Below are 20,681 nucleotides of genomic sequence, written 5' to 3' on the forward strand. Positions count from 1 at the left end.
AATAGTTCCTTAAAAATTAGAATTAGCCAAAGGGAAACTAAAGATTCCATTAGACATCAACAAGCAATAAAACAAAGTCAAAAGAATGGAAAAAAAATAGAAGAAAATGTAAAATATCTCATTGGAAAATCAACTGGAAAATAAATGAAGAGAGATAATTTAAGAATTATTGACAACCTGAATGATAAAAAAAAAAAGAGCTTGGGCATGATATTTCAAGAAATTATAAAGAAAAACTGCCTGGATATTTTAGAACCAGAGTACAAAATAGAAATCAAAAGAATCCACTATTCACCTCCTGAAAGATATCTAAAACTGAAAGCTTTCAGAAGTATTCAAGCCAAATTCTAGAGCTCCCAGGTCAAGGAGAAAATACTAGTAGCCAGAAAGAAAATATTCAAATACCATGGAGTCACGGTTAGGATCGCACAAGATTTGGCAGCCATGAACATAAAGGAGACGAGGAGTTAGAATATGATATTTATGAAGGAAAAGAAGCTAGGATTACAACCAAGAATAACTTACCCAGAAAAACTGTATTCCTCCTGGGGGGAAATGAAGTTTTCAGGCATTCCTAAAGAAAAGGCAAAAACATAGTGGTAATATTTGGGAATGTAATGTTCTCAAATGAGTATAGAAACTAGATTGCAGGGGCTTAGAGAGGAAATTGCTTGTCCTTTGTTTTCAAAGAGGACCATGACATCAGGAGGTGATGTCATGACTTGCATTGAATAGATTTAAGTGAGGGAGGGCTATGCAAGGTCACCAACCTCACTTTCTCCTCCAGAGCTATCTGGGTCCAGTGGCAAGATATACATCAGGATGACTAGATATGGACCCCAATATTTTAAGGCAATTGGAGTTAAGTGACTAGCCCAGGGTCACACAGCTAGTAAGTGTCTGAGGTAAGATTTGAACTCAGGTCCTCCTGACTCCAGGGCCAGCACTTTATCTACTGTGCCACCTAGCTACTCCTAGAGAGGGAGGAAATTAATGTAAAGGAAAACAAGCATATATTTTTCCCACTCAGAATTCTATTTACTGTGAGGTCATACATCCCCAAAGTCAGGATAGATGTCAGGAAGGAGGAATATTTAAGGAAGCTGAGGCCAAATTCCTGTGAAATGATATATCAGAGGAGGTGTTCACAGGGAAGAGATATCTAAGAAGAGGATGTAGAAGTCAAGCAATTTGATGGAGAAAACAAGAAATCCAGATTCATGGAATTTAACAGAACCAGAACTACACATAGACCACATAAGCAGGCTGTTTGTGGAATTACCCTCAGTGGGAAGATGAACTGGAATGAAGTTATGGATTTATTTTGGGGTAAGCTATCATCTGTAGGAAAGTGTGGCAGAGATTCAAGAACTGTTACAGCTGAAGCTAGGAAAAAGTGATGGTCAGAAATTCTAAGTGATGTTGCTCATAGTTGCAAAGATGTTGCAACTATAATCCTGGAAGGGAGACATTTCCTCTCTGAAATATAGAGGTGCAATTGAGAACAGAAATGCTCTTATTTTGAAATAGTTGCTGAGAATGTTTCTAATCTGGATCATTTCCCTTAGAAATAATCCAACCTAAAAACAAAAAAGGAAGGAAGGAAGGAAGGAAGGAAGGAAGGAAGGAAGGAAGGAAGGAAGGAAGGAAGGAAGAGTGGTAAAAAATTATTTGTGGTAAAGATTAATATCGAAAATTTTAGCTGAATCATTTGGGAGGGGCCACACCTGGCCCACCCTGAGATTGCACATGCTACTAAGCAGCTTTTGAAGGACCTCACCTTTTGGGGAGGAAAAATGCCAAATCTCCCCTTTTGTGGGAGGAAAACTCCATTGGAAGGGAGGCAACTTCCGATGGGTGGGGCGTTCAAAAGGTCTCCCTCTTTCGGCCTAGAGAGTAGTCTCTGGCAGCACTCGGCTTGTGGTGGCAGTTCGGAAGCACGTGTTTCATGCTCAGTCTTGGGGGTGCTGGCTCTCGGCCTGGCAGGCAGTTCAGGATTGGTGAGTTTTATGAAGGAAAATCCTAAATTCCTTTGAACTAGCTTAATCTCTGGGATGGCATAGACTAATCTTAGAGTTAAGACTGTCCATCTGTATTTCTACTTCCTTATTTCCCTAATTGGTTTCACCTTTGTGGTCTAATTAATTCCCAAGCAATAAAACCTGATCCTTTATGAACTAAAGCTCAGAGGCTCCTTTTCTTAATGGCCTGGGAGGTATATATAAAAGGGAAAATTTAAAGGGGAGATTAATGCTCTGTATATCCAATTTCGGCCAGGAAGGAAGGAAGGAAGAGAAAAGAAAAGAAATAATCCAACTTAACCCTAGAATGAGTCTTGGCTAAGGATGACTTTTACATGGCTCACTCCTCCATAAATAATCTGACCCCAATATTCCTGGAACCTCTGCCTCGCCTATCAGACAACATATTTATGGTGACATGCATATATCACCCACCTTTCCCCAATCCCCGGATTGGTAAATCAGCATACTTTTATTTTTGTGAAGGACGTAACAATGCCCTATGGCCCTGATCAGAATCCCTGTGATTTGAAGTTAAAGGCTGCCTAAACCAAAACTTTCCCTTAACACCATTCCATGCTACTTCCTACCTAAACATGTCAAACCTTTCGTCCCTTCTTTCTCTTTGTTTTTTGCTTCTTTTTTTGTTTGTTTGTTTTTGGGGTTTTTGCAGGGCAAAGGTGGAAAAACCATATCCACCATGAAAAATTACACCCACAGTTCCAGCCCTGTGTTCATTAGAGACTGAATTTTCACTATAGCATATATGACTTGACATTTCAAAATAAACACATTATGCTATTGAAAATAAAAAAAATTTTTGGCCTAAAAAAACCCCATGTATTTTGAGTGAAGTCACAGAATCAGAAAAACAATTTATATAATAATAACATTTTATAGAAAAACAACTTTAAAAGCCTTAAGAACTCTTTTTGTGTGTGTGAGCCTTAAAAACTCTGATCAATGCAATGGTCAACTATGATTCTAAAGGACTAATAATGAAATATCCTAGCTACCTCCTGACAGAGAATAGCTATACTCAGACTGTGCAGACTAAGATCATGTGTATATCCTTTTTTTCTTTTTTGGTGAGGCAATTGGGGTTAAGTGATTTGCCCAGGATCACATAGATAATAAGTGTCAAGTGTCTGAAGCCAGATTTGAACTCAAGTCCTCCTGGCTCCAGGGCCAGTGCTCTAACTTCTGCACCACCAAGCTGCCCCATCATGTGTATGTTCTTTTTGTTTTGTTTTGTTTTGTTTTGTTTGTTTGTTTTTGGTGAGGCAATTGGGGTTAAGTGACTTGCCCAGGGTCATACAGCTAGTAATTGCTAAGTGTCTGAGGCTGGATTTGAACTCAGGTACTCCTGACTCCAGGGCCAATGCTCTATCCACTGTGCCACCTAGCTGCCCCTCGTGTGTATATTCTTAAGAGGAAAATTAAGCTCTACATGAGAGAGATTCCTAGGGTCCTGTACAATATTCTTTTGCTATTCTACTGTATGTATGGAAACGCTCATTTTCTTTTGTTAAGTTTAGAATACAATAACATTTTAAAAATCCCAAACCAAAAATAAGTGCATTTCTCCAAGGAGTTTCTCAGAGGTGTCCATTCTTCTGAGATGACACTGAGTCATTCCTCATGGTTGAGTAAATAAAATATAGTAAAGGGGAATCCCTTCACTGGTAACCTGCTGAAGGGGATTCCTTAGGTTGATCAATACTAGCACCCGAGGGTACCTAGAGGGTTGTTGATTCTGTAAGGGTCACAGAAATAAGCCATAAGCAGATGCTATGATGGAGAAAAAGAGAGCTGTGGCTGAGGTCATTGAACATATGAAAGCACTCATCTGCATTAGTGAAGATTCTGGGATGAGAGGAACCTTTATACTGGTACTGTGAGTTAACATTAAGGATCCCACAAGCACCAGCCCTGGATTCAGGACGACCTGAGTTCAAATCTGGCCTCAGACATTTGATACTTACTAGTTGTGTGACCCTGGGCTAGTCACTTAACCCTCATTGTCCCAAAAAACAAAATAAAACAAACAACAAAAAATCAAAGCACACAGAAAACACAGCATGGGATTTTGTAGGAATGGGGGAGGGATAGGAGGGAACAAAATTCACTTGTGATGCACAGCTTTCAATATTTATTTTCATTTCTTTTTGATATAATCTTCCTTGTGATAAAATAAAATATATGCCCTTGTAAAAAGTCCTATTAACAATAACCCTTCGTTGTAGTCCTTGTAGTATTACAACCTATGTAGCTGTCTACCTTATCTAACGCTAGTCTCATTACTTGTTACATATATTGTTTCAGGTTACCAAGGAAGGCACCAAACATAATCAAAGAGGTTTTCTTTATGTCTTTTACTTGTAACACATTATCTATATGACTGACCTGTCACTTAGCAACTTGAGCGAAGTTGATCTTGCCTGATTTCAGGAATACTAATTGCCTGAGGGAAATAAAAAATCAGGGCCTCCCTCAGACTTGTCTGGATTTCAGTTATTATACAAAACAACTAACTTAGTAACAATTTCTCAAGGCTCTGCCTTCCATGAGACTCCCTCCCTATTGAAATCTATTTAACTCTGCCCCGCTTCTGCACCCTGTGCTGTGTGGTAGCCCCAAATGGTAATCTCCTTGCCTGAGTTAAAAGACCTTAATTTTTACTGTTTTAGTAGTCTTTTTCAGTTCAGATTGACATGTCTGGTGTTAAGAAGCAAGATTCCAGGACTCTTGCCTGACTGAGCTGCGCCACTTTTGACTCCAGATACCACATACCTGCAGGGAACTCATGTTTCAATCTGAATTCAAACTCAGTAGGGTTCAGCCTGGATAAGTGAGTCTCTCAAATGCTCCAAACTCTTCTTTTCACCTGACTCTTTAACCAAGGGTTTGTTAAGACCCTGGGCAATTGTAGGTCTGTTCCTGTAGAGCTACTGGACTTGTAACTATGGACTATATGTGGCCACTCCAACAGGTCCCTCTAAAAGGACAGCTTTCAAGAATATGTTTTGTATTTATTTTCTGTCTTTGTGAAGTGGCACTTTATTAAATGTGCTATATCTTTATGTCTATGTGTGTTCTTGATTAAAAAGCCACCTGCTATTTTCCTTCTCCATGTCATAGTCTGAGAAGAGAGAGGATGAGGGTGTGGTAATAGCACACAATGGGAGCCAATGGGAGTTCAAGACTTAAGTGCAGAAGAAAACATGAAAATATCTACAAGCAAAGCCTCAAAGAAAAATGCAAATTGGACACAAGCTCAACAAGAATTCCTAGAAGCACCATAGAGATTTTTTTTAAAAAGAGCAAAAAATTATTTAAAAAGTCAAATGGGTAGTAGAGGGAAAAATGGGAGGAGGGGGAGGGGGAGTGCATGATAATAGCACATGATTAGAGCCAATAGTAGCAAAATTAGCAGTGAGAAAAGTAGCAAAAATAGTGGTGAGAAAGAAACAGTTTGAGATAACTTTAACTCTAGGTGCTTCCTTTCCTCTTCCCAACCAATTAATTTGAAAAAAGCACTTTCCTTTGATAATATATTGCTCACTAAGCTCTCAGACACACTGTTTTACAAAATTGTCAGAAAGGTAATTTATATAGACAGGCAGTTAGAGAGTGACAGTTTAATTTTTTACCTGTTTTTAAAAAGTGATTTGTTTCTAACTAATGAAAAATTTAGTTGGGAATTGCTCTTGAATGCTAGAAATTGTAACTCTAAGATTAATTGAACCCCAAAATTAAGCTTTGTAGCTTATGTTCAATTTGAATCTGGGGAACTGTCTGGCTTTTTGGCCACCAAGCAAACTTTTAAGTGTTAACTCATGAAAAAGAGAAGAGCTTGTGGGAACCAGGGACCAATCAAAAAGGTAGATACAGTTTGATTAGAAAAATCTAGTTGTATACTTGGGAGTTTTAAAAATTAAAGTGACAAGGGCAGCCAAGTGGTGTAGTGGATAAAGGACTGGGCCTGGATTCAAGAGGACCTGAGTTCAAATCCAGCCTCAGACACTTGATACTAGCTGTGTGACCCTGGGCAAGTCTCTTAACTCTCATTGCCCCTCAAAAACAAAAATTAAAGTGACAGTAGAAATCAATTTAAAAATAACTTTTGAATTGGTATGTGACTTAAATTTTTAGAAATTTTGCTGTTATTTACATGAAACTCTTACCTATTTTTAATAATAGGTCACCTATTTAAATTTTTGAGAACTGTTTTGCTTCTCGCACACATACAAAAGGGGCAGACAGGTGGCACAGTGAATGAGTACTGGGCTTAGAATCAGAAAGATTCATCTTCATGAGTTCAAATCTGGCCTCAGATACTTATTAGCTATGTTACCCTAGGCAAGTCATTTAACCCTGTTTGCCACAGTTCCTCATCTATAAAATAATCTGGAGAAGGAAATGGCAAAGCACTCCAATGTCTTTGCCAAGAAAACCCTAAATTAGGTCATGAAGACTTGGGCACAACTGAAAAATGACTGAACAATAAACACACAGAAAGGGAGAAGCTAATTTAAGACAGCAACTTAAAATGTGCATGATATTTATTTAGAAAAATGCTTTGTGATATTTCTGTGGATAATATACCAGAATTGATTGTTTTTAGAACAGGCCCAGTTTATGTAAGCTGTTGCTAAGAACCTCTTAATGGGTTTTTGGTATTTCCATCTTTTAGGGATTGACAGAATTATAATTGATTGGCTATAACTCAACAGCTTAATTGTTATAGATATATTGATAGTCAATATTGCATGTTGGGAGTAAAAGTCTTTAATAAGTCATTAGTTTTGTTTAATAACAATATGTGCTAAAAGTATAAAAGAAATATTAAACTTTCATTTATATAATAATTAACATCCTTTCTTGCTCATATTATCCTATTAAGTAGGATGTAAACATTGGTTATTGTGACTTTCAGTTACAGATGTAAATAAATTCTTACTTAGTCTCCACCTCCCCCTTCATCAATTCAGTTGAATAAATTTCCAAACTACCTTACAAAGAAAATACCCTCTGAATGCTTGGCTGCCACAAGCCAGTTATTTCTGTGCTAACTCTTCTGACACCTCCTGCTTAAAACCCCAAATATTAGTGGGTTTGGAAATTTATTCAACTGAATTGAGGTCACCTGACTAGTAATGGGTTTTGTAAAGTTTCAAATCTATCACTTATAAAAATTGCACAGCTCTGCGAAAGAAGTTGTGTATTTTCCCACTTAGAAAACTGAAACTCTATTGCAAACATTCCTTAAGTGGGGGATGAAGGGGGAGGTGGAGACTAAGTAAGAATTTATTAACATCTTTAAGCAAGTTAGGCTTTAACCAACTTAGCCTTAATAGGGGCAGCTAGGTGGCCCAGTAGATAGAGCACTGGTCCTGTAGTAGGGAGGATCTGAGTTTAAATTTGACCTCGGACTTTTTTTTATTAGCTGTGTGACCCTGCACAAGTCATTTAACCCCAATTGCCTTAAAAATATGGTGCCATCTCCAGTCGTCCTGATCTATATCATGCCACTGGGCTCAGAGGGCTCTGGAGAGGAGAATGAGGTTAGTGACTTTGCACAGCCCTGCCTCACTTAAATCCAATTTAATGCAAGTCATGACATCACCTCCTGATGTCATGGTCATCTTGGAGAAAGAAGGACCAACAACAAGAAGTCTAAATTGTTTTACAAATATATATTTTGCTTTAAAGGGTTAATAACTTCATTAAATTCTAACAACTTCCTTTTTATATAAGATTGATTTTCAAGCTGTACTTGAGAAAGGGGAGTATTAGAAAAAAAGAATGTCACACAAAATCTTCCATATTTTTTTGAAGACCTGGTAACTTTATTTTCTAGCTTGACAGTGTTGATAATATTTGTATCCAGCCCCACAGTGATTCATGAGACTTTGCCGTCTAAGACAAAACCTTTTGGGACTGAATTCTCTTTTGGGGCTTCATTTTCAGGGTTGTTGTATTCTTGAGCCAGTGTTTCACCACTTCAGGAAAAATGCCAGCAACTCAATGGGAGTAAGGTCTGTGATCTACAGCCAAAGACTATCTGACTCTGGGGAAATGGTTGGCAGGACAACCTTGGGAAGGCAAGGTAAGCCCTCTTGACTCAGCTTCCCATGCAAAAAATCTTCCCACCTGATTAATTCTGAGTCTGGCTGTGGCATCCTGTCATTTTATGCTATTATTACCTGGAATTAGTTGGAACTAAGGATGCTTTAGTAATTCTGGGCTTTGGCCTGAAGGCTGTTACAGTAGTTAAATTTTTTCCTTTCATGACAAACTCTCTAACCAGAGCAAGTCCTTCTTCATATAATTGTTGTTGCAATACTTCAGCACCTTCTACCATTTTCAGGCTGAGTTTCCATACCCTGAACAACTAAATAAATGAGTATCTGGCCTTGTCATCTGTCTATTTATAGTTGTTACTCATGTATAAGACAAGGTCCTTATATTTTTCTTTTTTTGTTTGTTTGTTTGTTTGTTTGTTTTTTTAGTGAGGCAATTGGGGTTAAGTGACTTGCCCAGGGTCACACAGCTAGTAAGTGTTAAGTGTCTGAGGCCAGATTTGAACTCAAGTACTCCTGAATCCAGGGCCGGTGCTCTATCCACTGCGCCACCTAGCTGCCCCTATATTTTTCAAAATATAATGGGAATAGGGGCAGCTAGGTGGCGCAGTGGATAAAGGACTGTCCCTGGATTCAGGAGTACTTGAGTTCAAATCTGGCCTCAGACACTTGACACTTACTAGCTGTGTGACCCTGGGCAAGTCACTTAACCCCATTGCCCTGCCCCCCCCCCAAAATATATATATATATTGGGAATAATAAGACAGTGATAGAAGATTTTGTGGGCCTGGGGGGTGGGTGGGGAAAATATATGTATATATTTATGTATATACACACATATGTATATATGCATACATATATATGCAGACTAACACATATAAAATATATTTAAATTAGTTCATAATTAAAACCAAAACATATTCAGTTTTGCTCTAAAGAAAAGGATTACCCTTAAAAGAAGATAGCTTAGGGAATTTCCTGTGCTACTTTAAAGGCAATTCAATTTTTTTTTACCTAGGTTTATTATTTAATGTGGGATTAACACTTGTATATAGAGCATGTTCTGAAATGCAAGCATATTTCATAAGGGTTTAAAGAGGATTTGAGAACTGCAGCCTGCATGGATGTAATAGCCAGTTCACTTGAGCGTGGTTAGTGACTGAACATGTTTTAACACAGACAACTCATTTGATACAATCTGGAATTACTGACTTACTCTCTTCAGCCACCACACCGCAGACTTTTGTATTTTGGATGAATTCATTTGTGAACTGTGTAATTTAAGATTCTAAATGTGGATTCTAATGTGTTCCCCCAGTTTGGGGGAAACTGACTAAAAATCACTGATAAAACGAGTTTAGGTTTTTAAGGGTTTATTGGAAAATAGAAAGAAAAAGATTGAGAACAGAATTCTAACAGCCTGGCATTCCTATCTTTCCTCAAATTTCCTGTGAAGTCCTCTGCCGCCACCACCATCAAGTCCAGAAACCAAAAAGGGCCACGCTCTTTGCGCAGGCTCCCTTTCCTCCTTCCTGTCTCCTCCCAGACCATAGGAGGCTCCTCCAGTTGATTGGCTGGTAGACTTGATAGACAGCACCCATGAGCAAACGTCATTTCCTGACGCCAAGGAAAAGCCACAATGCCTCTGAGGCATTTTCCTCATGGTGGAGCTCTCCACAGCAAGTCTCCAGTAGGTGGCGTCATTCCAATCATTACAGTCCCCCCTTTTGTTCCTCAAGAAACAAAATGTTTCCTTGACGGAACAGTACATAGAAGTCACCTATTTACACAGGGGGTTGTTATTACATCCTTAGCAGCATCTCATCCTCCTGATGGGGGAATGAGCTGTCCTATTCATCAATTGACAGATGGTTTCAGTTTTCATGTTCTTGGTACTCAAATATTATGATGGTTCTGTATATTTATTTAAAAACTTTTCACTAATATGTGCTTGAGTAAGCACTTCAGGAAAACATATATTTTATTCCAAAAAATATATTGAAATTTCTTTTGTTATTTTTTTGTGTTAATCATAAAAGTATTTTATTATTTTCTAGTTACATGTAGAGATAGTTTCCAACTTTTCTTTTTGGTAGGGCAATAAGGGTTAAGTGACTTGCCCAGGACCACAAAGCTAGTAAGTGTCAAGTGTTTGAGGTCGAATTTGAACTCAGATCTTCCTGAAAACTAAGGCCAATGCTTTATCCACTACACCACTTAGCTGCCCCCTCAACATTTGTTTTTATAAGATTTCTAGTTCCAAATTTTTCTCCCTCCCCTCCTTTCCCCCTCCTCAAGACAGCAAGCAATCTGATATAGGTTATATATGTACAATCACAAACATATTTCTGCATTAGTCATTAAAAACAACATTTTTAAAGCAATAGGTACTTAAGAGCATTACAAATTAAGTATCTTAGGTTCTATTCTCAGAATAGCAGAAAACTGTAGGAAGATTTTGTTTCAGAGTAGAATATTTTACTAGAATTTATTTTGTTACTATTTGGTTTTTTTTTGTTTGTTTTAAAGCACAATTATATTATTTAACCTTTTTCCTTCCAATAATATTATTTTGTTTCATTGCCTGATTTACAAACTGTGGTAACCTGTGTTCTGTTTTTAGCTTTTGTCAATCTACTTTTAAAGTGTCACCTTACTTATGTCATAATTATGATATTTTTAGGCAAACTGTATTTTCATATCAAGTGAGACATCCATAAGATCCAACTTTAATGAGCTACCTTCTAGCTTTATTTTTTCCTTTTCTCTCTGAAAGGTAATGAAGTAACTATAAGTCTACTGCAACACTGAAATACTTATAAGCAACCATGGTAATATGTATACCTGCACAAAAAATTCCTGTTACAATTAATTTCTAATGAAAATGAAAGAAGATGCTGCTAAGAGCATATTGTACATTTAATTAAATCAAGATGGCTTTCACCACTGCCCTGTGCACCAATGGCAAATGATTTTTAAAGGTCATGAAGACATTTCAGTCATGATGCATGCCTATTGTTGCTGACATTGTGGATTGTTAAATTCTTTTTTTTTTTTTGCAGGGCAATGAGGGTTAAATGACTTGCCCAGGGTCACACAGGTAGTAAATATCAGGTGTCTGAGGTCACATTTGAACTCAGGTCCTTCTGAATCCAGGGCTGGTGCTTTATCCACTGTACCACCTAGATGCCTGATTGGTAAATTCTTTATTGAATGCCTTCCAATAATTTAAAATGAAGTTCATGGAAGGTACTGTGTTAGTGGGATGCAAATACACACACACACACACACACACATTTGTATGCAAAAACCTAGAGTCATCTGTTCCTTTTGTGAATTTATTTGTAGATTTACCACCTTGAGAAATTATATGTATGGCTTTCTGCTCTTCGTTATCACATTGATGTTTAACGGGGTTGCTGAGTCATTCAAATATGTTTTTTGTGGAAGAAGCTGATCTGAAAACCTGGCTGTTTCAGAAGGTTTAGGAGAGGAGATTTCCAGAAGACCAGACATGTACCCTTGTTCTTTGTAAGGCCTGCTTGCCAAAGGGGACTGCCCTCCCTCCACCCCCATGGCTCTGGTCAATTCATTGGTCACTTCTGTACCTCCCTTGGACAGCAACAGAATTCATCTTACCCAAGAGGGGAGAATTCCTTGTATGTAGCAGACCTTGTCTGATTCTAGGGCTGCTAATTGCCCGAGGGCAATCAAAACCAGAGCTTTCCCTAGCCTTCTCTAAGGTTTTTCAGTTGTTATGCAAAACAATTTACCTAACAGGTTCTCCAGGCTGTCTTCCCCCTGAGGCCCCTTCTTTGTTGAAAGGTATTTAACTCTGTCCCTCTCGGGCACTTTTGCACTCCCTTGCTCTTAGATGACCCCAAATTGCAATTCCTTTGCCTTGGTTAGAAGACCCTCGTTTTTTACCGTTTTGGCAGTTTTCTTTATTTCAGGTTGAAAGCTGTATCTCCTCCTTAGAGGACGGGGTGTCCCTCCTGCCATCTGTTCAAACCCTTGTTAACTCTATCACCACCCCACCCCACCCTACCACCCCCACTGTTAGATGTCAGTGACTAACTTCCTAGTTCCATTTAACCACAACACCAATTAACTTTTAGAAACAGATGTTTAGTTTGTAGATATACCCAAGAACAAAAGTAAAAATGTTTCCCCCCAATACTTTAGCACAATCTCCTGCAAACACACCCATTGCCCAGAACAAGGAAAGAATGTGCATGAATTTAAAGAACAATGGTCCTAGACAGGTGAAGAGTAGGTACCAATTTTAAAGGCAACTAACTATCCCAGTGGATAAATGCTAGGCTTAGAGTCAGGACAACTTGATGGGGCCACTGGGTGGAGAAGTGGATAAAGTGCCAGGCCTGGAGTCAGGAATACCTGAATTTAAATTCCAGCCTCAAACACAATTTGTATAGATATGGGCAAGTCACTTGACTGCAATCCGCCTCAGTTTCTTCCTCTGCAAAATGGGGATAATAGCAACTACTTCCAGGGTTGCTGGGAGAATAAATGAGAGAAAATTTGCAAAGCACTTTGCAAATATATTTTTAAAAAATGCTCTAGCCATTGTTATCAATAATAATTCTCTCCAGAGGGTCCTAACAAAGTCAGCCATGATTCACACCACACCACTGTATTGCTATGCTGTATGTAGCAGGACTCTTAGTAGCTATGCTGAATCTTCTCCATTGTGTCATTGTTGGACTAGGCTGAGGAGGTTACAATCTAGCTGTATTGACTTCTCACCAGGCTCCAGTGACCCTGGACTGGCCTTGGAAGGTCACTTTTGAAGATCACTTCTTTCTCCTCTGAGCACCAATAATGCTGAACTAGCTGCAAAAACAAGATGCTTAAACACTCAAGAGTCCCGGAAGCTCTCTCTTACCAGGAAACTCTAAAATTTACAGTCTCTAAACCTTTTACCTAGAAGGGAAAAGAACAAAAAGCCAATGACAAAGACCCTGTTTACATTTGCCTTAAAAAGGAGAGCCTTAGCGGGCAGCTAGGTGGCACAGTAGATAGAGCACTGGTCTTGGATTCAGGAAGACCTGAGTTCAAAGCCAACCTCAGACACTTGACACTTACTAGCTGTGTGACCCTGGGCAAGTCACATAACCCTCATTGCCCCGCCAAATATAAAAAAAAATTTTTTTAAAGAATTAAAAAAAAAAAAGGAGAGCCTTTGGGGGAAGCTAGGTGCTGCAGTGGATTAAGCATCAGTGGATAAAGTACCCTGGATTCAGGAGGACCTGAGTTCAAATCTTGCCTTAGACACTTGACACTAGCTGAGTAACCCTGGGCAAGTCACTTAACTCTCATTGCTCCACCAAAAAAAAAAAAGAGAGAGGGAGAGAGGGAGAGAGAGAGAGAGAGAGAGAGAGAGAGAGAGAGAGAGAGAGAGAGAGAGAGAGAGAGAGAAAGAGAGCCTTTCCTCTATGCTCCCTTAAGAACATTGTCTCTGGGACAGCTAAGTGGTGCAGTGGATAGAGCACCGGCCATGGAGTCAGGAGGACCTGAGTTCAAATCTGGCCTCAGACACTTAACACTTACTAGCTGTGTGACCCTGGGCAAGTCACTTAACCCCAATTGCCTCACCAAAAAAAAAAAAAAGAGCATTGTCTCTAACTGGACCCCACTTGCAAAAGGGTTAAATTAATTAAACCAGTTAAAAGTTAAACCATTTAAGCACAATTGTAAAGAGAATGAAAGAATAAGGTAGAATGGGTAAAGTGGTTTCAGGACTTTTTGAATGCCTCTGAAACAAATCAAAGAGCTTCTTCCACGGATTTAGCCTGCCCAAATCAGTTGAGAATGCCTGCACATGCTCCATAATCTTTCCAAGGCATTTCCTTCTGCTCTGTGCCTCTCTAGCCTTTCCACGGAGGCAGATGATGTCAGAGGCTTTCAGAAAAGCCCTGAGACAATGATGCAGAGAGTATGAAGTAGGGGGATGGATTTAACTGATCAAATTGATCGTGAAGCGTCCCAAAGAATTATGAGACTCAGTGACTCGGTTCCTAAATTCTCCACAGGGAGAACACCAGAAGGTATCTCGAAAAGAGAGAAGAAAAATGGTTATATTTATAGGGATAAAAGTAAGTTATTTCCTCATTATCATGATCGCCTTGTAGGAGGTTCATATCTTATTTTGGACTTCCTGGGGTCCTAAGACATCCTCCAAGGTGGGTACCTTTTTTCTGTAGGGGTGTTTTGGGGGTTTAAACGTTATAAGGTAAGCCTAAGGACACATTTTGATCTTTCTGTACATGTTCATAAAGACATGCTTAAACTTGTCAGACCCAGAGGGTCTCTCTGTTTATGCTATCTCTTTACTTTATGATCTGGTTTCTAGTTGCAGTTTCTCTTTCCTGTTGTTATGGGCCCATAGCACCCCAGAAGTTCTCTGGGACACATCAAAGAACCTTCTCCTTGAGAAACTAAACCAAAGGACAGACACACCTAAAGAGATAAGTGGAACCAGATAGGACTGAGCTAGCTCCGGGACCCCCACCCTTCATTCTAGTCTTCTTCAACCCTGGGGTGATAAGATTAGGTATGGCTGCTTCCTTTGTGTGCTGAGGACACAAAGATCTGCAGCCACCCCTCACCTGATTCCTCCAGCCACCACCAGTGGGGGATGATCCTCCTTCACTAAAGGAACTTTCCACAGTCAGATGGTCACCCCAGTCCTTTATAAAAGTATCTACCTGTCTCCTGCTTGAGGAGATTGGTATCTCAGAGCCATGCTCTATGCCTTTCTCCCCATGAGAAGTCCAAGGATTTCTTTCATGGTTTCCCTTCCCTTCCCTTTCCCTTCCTCAGCCCTGAAATAAAGTACCATCTTATTCTGTGAGAAATGGGTAGTTGTCTCCTCTCAATGTGGTGTTAAGGGCTAAAATTCTAGTTAGTCTGTCTAAAATATCTAATGAGTGGTCACCAATAAATTATAAGCTTTAGCGAGAGTTAGGCTTTTAAGCATTTATTAAGGAGAATAAGAATTTGGTAAAGAGAGAGAGAGGCCTACATTCATCTATCTATTAAAGGGAGAGCGCATTTCTAACTCCCTTCTCCACCAGCGTCCCCAGGAAGAGAGGCAGAGTGCCGGGCTCCCCCTTCCTCCTCCCACCAGCAAACGTCACTTCCTGACACCAAAGATTTAAATGGGTTTCAGTACATAATTTGCCAATCATGCTCTTAAGCTCTTTATTCATACATTCAACTTGGCCTGAGCTTAAATCATGCAAGGAAAAGTCTAAAGGACCAGCTTGGACAGCAATTCCTGCTTCATGGAGTTCACGAAGCCTAGTTTGTAGTTCCTGTATATAGGAAGCAACAGAAGTATCACCTCCCACCAGTGATACAGTGGATACAGTCAGTCATACTCCCTACCTGTTTGTAGGACAAAGGTCTCAGATCCCCTCCTCCCCCTCAGGTTAGCAAGGTCACATGTTTCAAGGAGCCCTGGTCTCAATAAGGTCCGCTCCAGAGTTGTGTCCATATAAGGAAGTATAAGGTCCACTCCTGAGTCATGCCCATACAAGGAAGAGGTGTGGGAATACTGCATTCCGATTAGCTAGTTTTTGCGGGTAGATTGTAACCCCACCAGTGATGAAAAAGGGGAAGGTCCATTCGAGTTAGGGACTAGTATAAAACAGGGCCTGCAAGCCCCCTTTCTGGGCACCCACTAGCTGCACACTAGGGTGCCTCCTCATGAGAAGAAAATAAAGCCTTTATCACTTCGCTGCTGAGTTCCCGAGAATTATTGAGAAGAGGATGGATTTTTCCCTCACATATTCTAACTGCTTTTGTGTGCAAGAGGGTATAATTCTTTAATGAAGAATTCCTAAGGACCCCTATCCTCTATCCCAAACCCCCTACCCCATTCTCCCCATGACACTGTCATCCAGGATTACTAATGGCTATAAATGGTTAATGGTCCCTGGCTACTGTTTCTGTTGATGGTGTTGGGGACTCAAACCCTCTAATTTCAGTTGATAAAAACTCAAACATTAGTTTCTCTGTTAACCTTTCTGGCTACTATTGATCAAGTCTTAGGTTATCTGTTAACCCTTTTAGCCTCCTCCATCAAGTTGGCACTGGGAGAGTGTCCAGTGGTATAGTCACAGTGATGTGGGGTGGAATTAGGGTCAAATTGATTGTCCCAAAAGAATTATGAGACTCAGTGACTCAGTTTCCCAAGTTTTATTGCAATGCTGTGGGTGACCACAGGGAGAGAACCAGAATATTGGAAAGGTATCTCTCCAATAAGGAAAGAAAAGACAGTTATATTTATAGTATGGATAAATTGATTATCAGTCTCATTATAATAATCTCCACCTTGGGGAGGTGCAGGGGAGGGCCTGTTCTTCTCATTATAATATTCTTCACCTAGGGGTGTTTCAGGGGAGGACTTATCCTAATTTGGAGTTCCCAGGGTCCTAAGCCAACCCCCGAGGCAGGTACCTTTTTCAGTGGAGGTGTGTTTTGGGGGTTTACATATCATAAGGTGAATCTGGGAACAAATTTGGCCTTATCTGCGCATATGTCTCTTTCTGATTCCCATGGTTAGTTTCAAAATATAATCATTTTTCATTAGAATTTCTATAGGTTGTTTTTTTCCTTTATTGTTATTTTGACCTGACCTGTTCTGGTCCGTTATGGATGTTGATCACTATGGGTACGAGAACCTAACATAAGTTATCCATTAACTGGGATCTGACTCCCTTTTAGAGCTAATATCTGAATTAGAGTTTGGGTCTTGGGTTTTTCTATTAACTGAAGCACACCATTTTTCACTTTTATTTTTTTCTTTTATTCAAGTCTTCTTATACAAAGTGACTGATATGAAAATGTTTTACTAATTGCACATGTATAATCTATATCTGATTGCTTACCACCTCAGGGATGAGGGAGAAGAGGCAGGGAAAGATAGAATTTGGAACTCAAAACTTTAAATAAAAAATGTCCATTAAAAAAAGTCTTATCTGTCAGAAGGTGGGCAGCATGTTTTATCATGAGTCTTTTATTATGGTTGGTCATTGCGTTAATCAGGGATCACAAGTTTTTCAAAGTTGTTTGCCTTTACAGTATTGTTGTTAATACAAATCTTACTACATTTCTCTGAGACTCTCCCCTTTATTATTTCTTATAGCACAATATATTTCATCATATTCATATACAATAACTTGTTTAGCCATTCCCCAATGATGAGCACCCCCTCAGATACCAATTCTTCACCACTACAAAAAGAGCTAGTATGGATGTTTTTGTATATGTGTATCCTTTTTCTCTTTTTTGATATCTTTGGGAGTATAGACCGATTAGTGGTATTGCTGAATCAAAGGGAATGCCCGGTTTAATAGCTTTTTCATATTTCCAAACTGCTTTCCATAATGGCTGAACCAGGTTACAGTCCACCAATCATGGATTAATGTGCCTCCTAATATTATTTTCAACTTAAAGTTTGCATAACAAGTTTCATTCAGATTACATAGCTTACCACCGTTTACTTTGAATGTGCAATGAGCCCTTGTCAAGGGCTTTGAAGACTGTTGCTCCAATGTTTGCTCCTTGATTTTCATAGTGTCATGAAAACATTACAAATCACAAATCAGAAGTTCACGGAGTTGAAACGAAGAAAGGATTAGAATACTGTTTTTGTGTACATAATATACCCTGGTTTGGGAGAATATAAAGAATATTCATTTGTACCTCCATTGACTTTCATTTGGACCATACCTAATATGAAGAAAAAAGTCACTGTATTCATCTCTGACAGGAATCATGGTGGGTGCTCCCAATACAGTAGTGATGTACTCTCAAACATTACAGATGTGACATCAGTGTGTTAGATCCAAATAGTCTTGCTTAAGTGCTTTTCAGTGCACGGTTATTTGGTCTAAGATATCCGTGTCCTTGAGATATCACTATCTGTCTTGTCTTTCTGATTACTAGAATAAGCATTTTCTATCAAAAATAAATTACCTTTGAAATTGGCCTTGCATTGTGCAAGCTCCACTACTGTCCACAAGGTGGCACATTGGCACTTTATTTCTAGAGCACCAGAATTCACTTTCAGAAAGAAGAGACCATATTTTGTAATTACAGAAATGAATAGATAATCACTTACACTGATGATGTTCTCAAGTGTCTCTAGTTCTAGCAAATATAGAAATAACTCATTGAAATAAAGTGACTGGGGGGGAGGGAATAAGATTTCTCAGAATGATAGACTTTATAGGAAGCAAATATTTTACCACCTTTTGCCATCTAAATTATACATCAAAATAAAACTCTCCAGAATAATGGGGGACAATTTTGCATTCTCCACAACTTCAACAGCATTGTGAGTAAAACCATTTTGCTAAATATATTAGCCCAAGGGAACAATTTAGCAATCCCTGGGCTGATGACAAAGTGCTGGAAGTAGCTTATGTGAGAGACTTACAAAGCTAAAGCTTTTTATTGAAGGAAATATGGAATATGGTAAAAATCAGCAGAATTGCAGTCCATTGCCACCAGCTCTGAAGTGACAGCCTACATTCAACACAGGCAACTGGAAACTCAGCTTCCTGAACTCCTAAAGTGTGCCATGGATTCCACTAGGCAAAAATGCTTGTCAACAAGCAGGGCACTGACTCAGTTCTGACCTAGCTTAAAGGCCCCCATTAGGAGAGAAGCCACCAAAGGACAGCTAGAAGGGGAAATACTGGTAATGCCTTCCTGACAAGGTCTTGTTCAAAGAACCTCAAGGTGATCCATAGGATGGGGGAAAAATGTGTGATGTGGGATATTTATCTTTGAGAGAGTCTGCAGAATCTGAGGATGATTTGCAGTTCACATGATAGGATAAGACTTTCTGAAGCAATCCACAGGCTAATAATCTTCCTCAGACTTGTACACTTATTTCCTCTTTTTTCCATTTGATGACTAGGAACAATCTTAAATAAATATATGAATTCTTGTTCCTAAGATCTAAATACAGTTAATTGCCTAATTAGGCATTATATAACTATAAATTTACCAGACAAAAGTACTTCGGAGAAAAAGTATCCCTGGAACAATAGTAACTTAGAAAATTTACAGGCATATTTGCATACATACATATATATATATATGTCTGTAATTTCTTTTTTATCCTTTTTTTTCTTTTTTTGTGTGAGGCAGTTGCAGTTAAGTGACTTGCACAGGGTCACACAGGTCATAAGTGTCAAGTGTCTGAGGTGGGATTTGAACTCAGGTCCTGCTGACTCCAGGGCAGTGCTGTATCCACTGTGCCACCTAGATGCCCCATCTGTCTGTAATTTCTTAATGAACTCCTTTAATGAATAAATTATGAATATAAATCTATGACCCCTATTAGGAATATATGTATATGTACATGTATGTATGTATGATTCCTTCATTAAAGTTCTTTCCTGATGCCTTAATGTAGTTGAAATTACCTTAGGTTTAAAAAAAAAAAACTACACCAGTGAAATAAAATCCTGACAGGGCCTACCAAAATGTAAAGAGTTCTTTTGTAGCTCAAAACCAGACTATCTCTATCAACCAAAGAGTGGTCTAGGTAAGTCCAGAAAGTTCATCACCAGATGGTTGGCCACAGACAAATTTTGTGGTCCTCAACGACACAGGAAACCTTAAAGGAATGGTGTGCATTGGACCAATGAAATCATGGATCTTTGAAGTCTGCAGTTTGAATTCATTTAAGAATATATATTTACCACAAATTTAAACTTCTTTATTCCTATTTAAGTTACTATTTTCAGAAAGTTAAGGCAGAACACTCAGTTGGCTAATGGGGATAGAGGGTAGGTTATATATAGTGCAGAAGTTGAGAGATTCCTTCTTCAGGCTGATTTTTGATCTAGTGATAACTCCTTCCTGGACTGACTGTCAAGGCTGGGGAGCTAAGCCTTTTTTTTTTTTTTTTAGTTAGGCAATTGGGGTTAAGTGACTTGCCCAGGGTCACACAGCTAGTGTTAAGTGTCTGAGGCCGGATTTGAACTCAGGTACTCCTGACTCCAGGGCTGGTGCTCTATCCACTGCGCCATCTATCTGCTCCAGGAGCTAAGGCTTTTAAGGGAAACAAGAGAAGTGCCGGTCTTCAGTTTATCAATATCCAGGCTCCTTTTCCAAGTTAATCAAAGAAAAGTCCTTCAGACTTTATAACAAGGCATTTTCAATCAGCTGTTTCTCTAATCCTATAAGAGAGAACTTCACACTTTATAAAAAAGATAAACACACCTCAAAATTTGTCCCTTTATTCCTGTAATATGTTCTGGGTATCCTGAGCTAAGGAGCTGGGCAGAGACTCTAAACTTCCAATTTGCCTTCAAAATTTCTGACTAAGTATATTGCCCCTAATTTTGCATTAAACAAATCGCTACAAAAGCATGATTTTGTTACCTCCCTAATCTATTATTCAAAATGTCATACAACTTATAAACCATTCTGATCAATTCTCTTTTTCAAAACAAGAAAGTTTTTAAGCAAAGAGGTTTAAAGGTGTGTCTGTGTGTGTATGTAGAAGGATAGTGAAATAGTGAAGATG

Source organism: Dromiciops gliroides, chromosome 1, assembly GCF_019393635.1.
Source record: "Dromiciops gliroides isolate mDroGli1 chromosome 1, mDroGli1.pri, whole genome shotgun sequence".
NCBI lineage: Eukaryota > Metazoa > Chordata > Mammalia > Microbiotheria > Microbiotheriidae > Dromiciops > Dromiciops gliroides.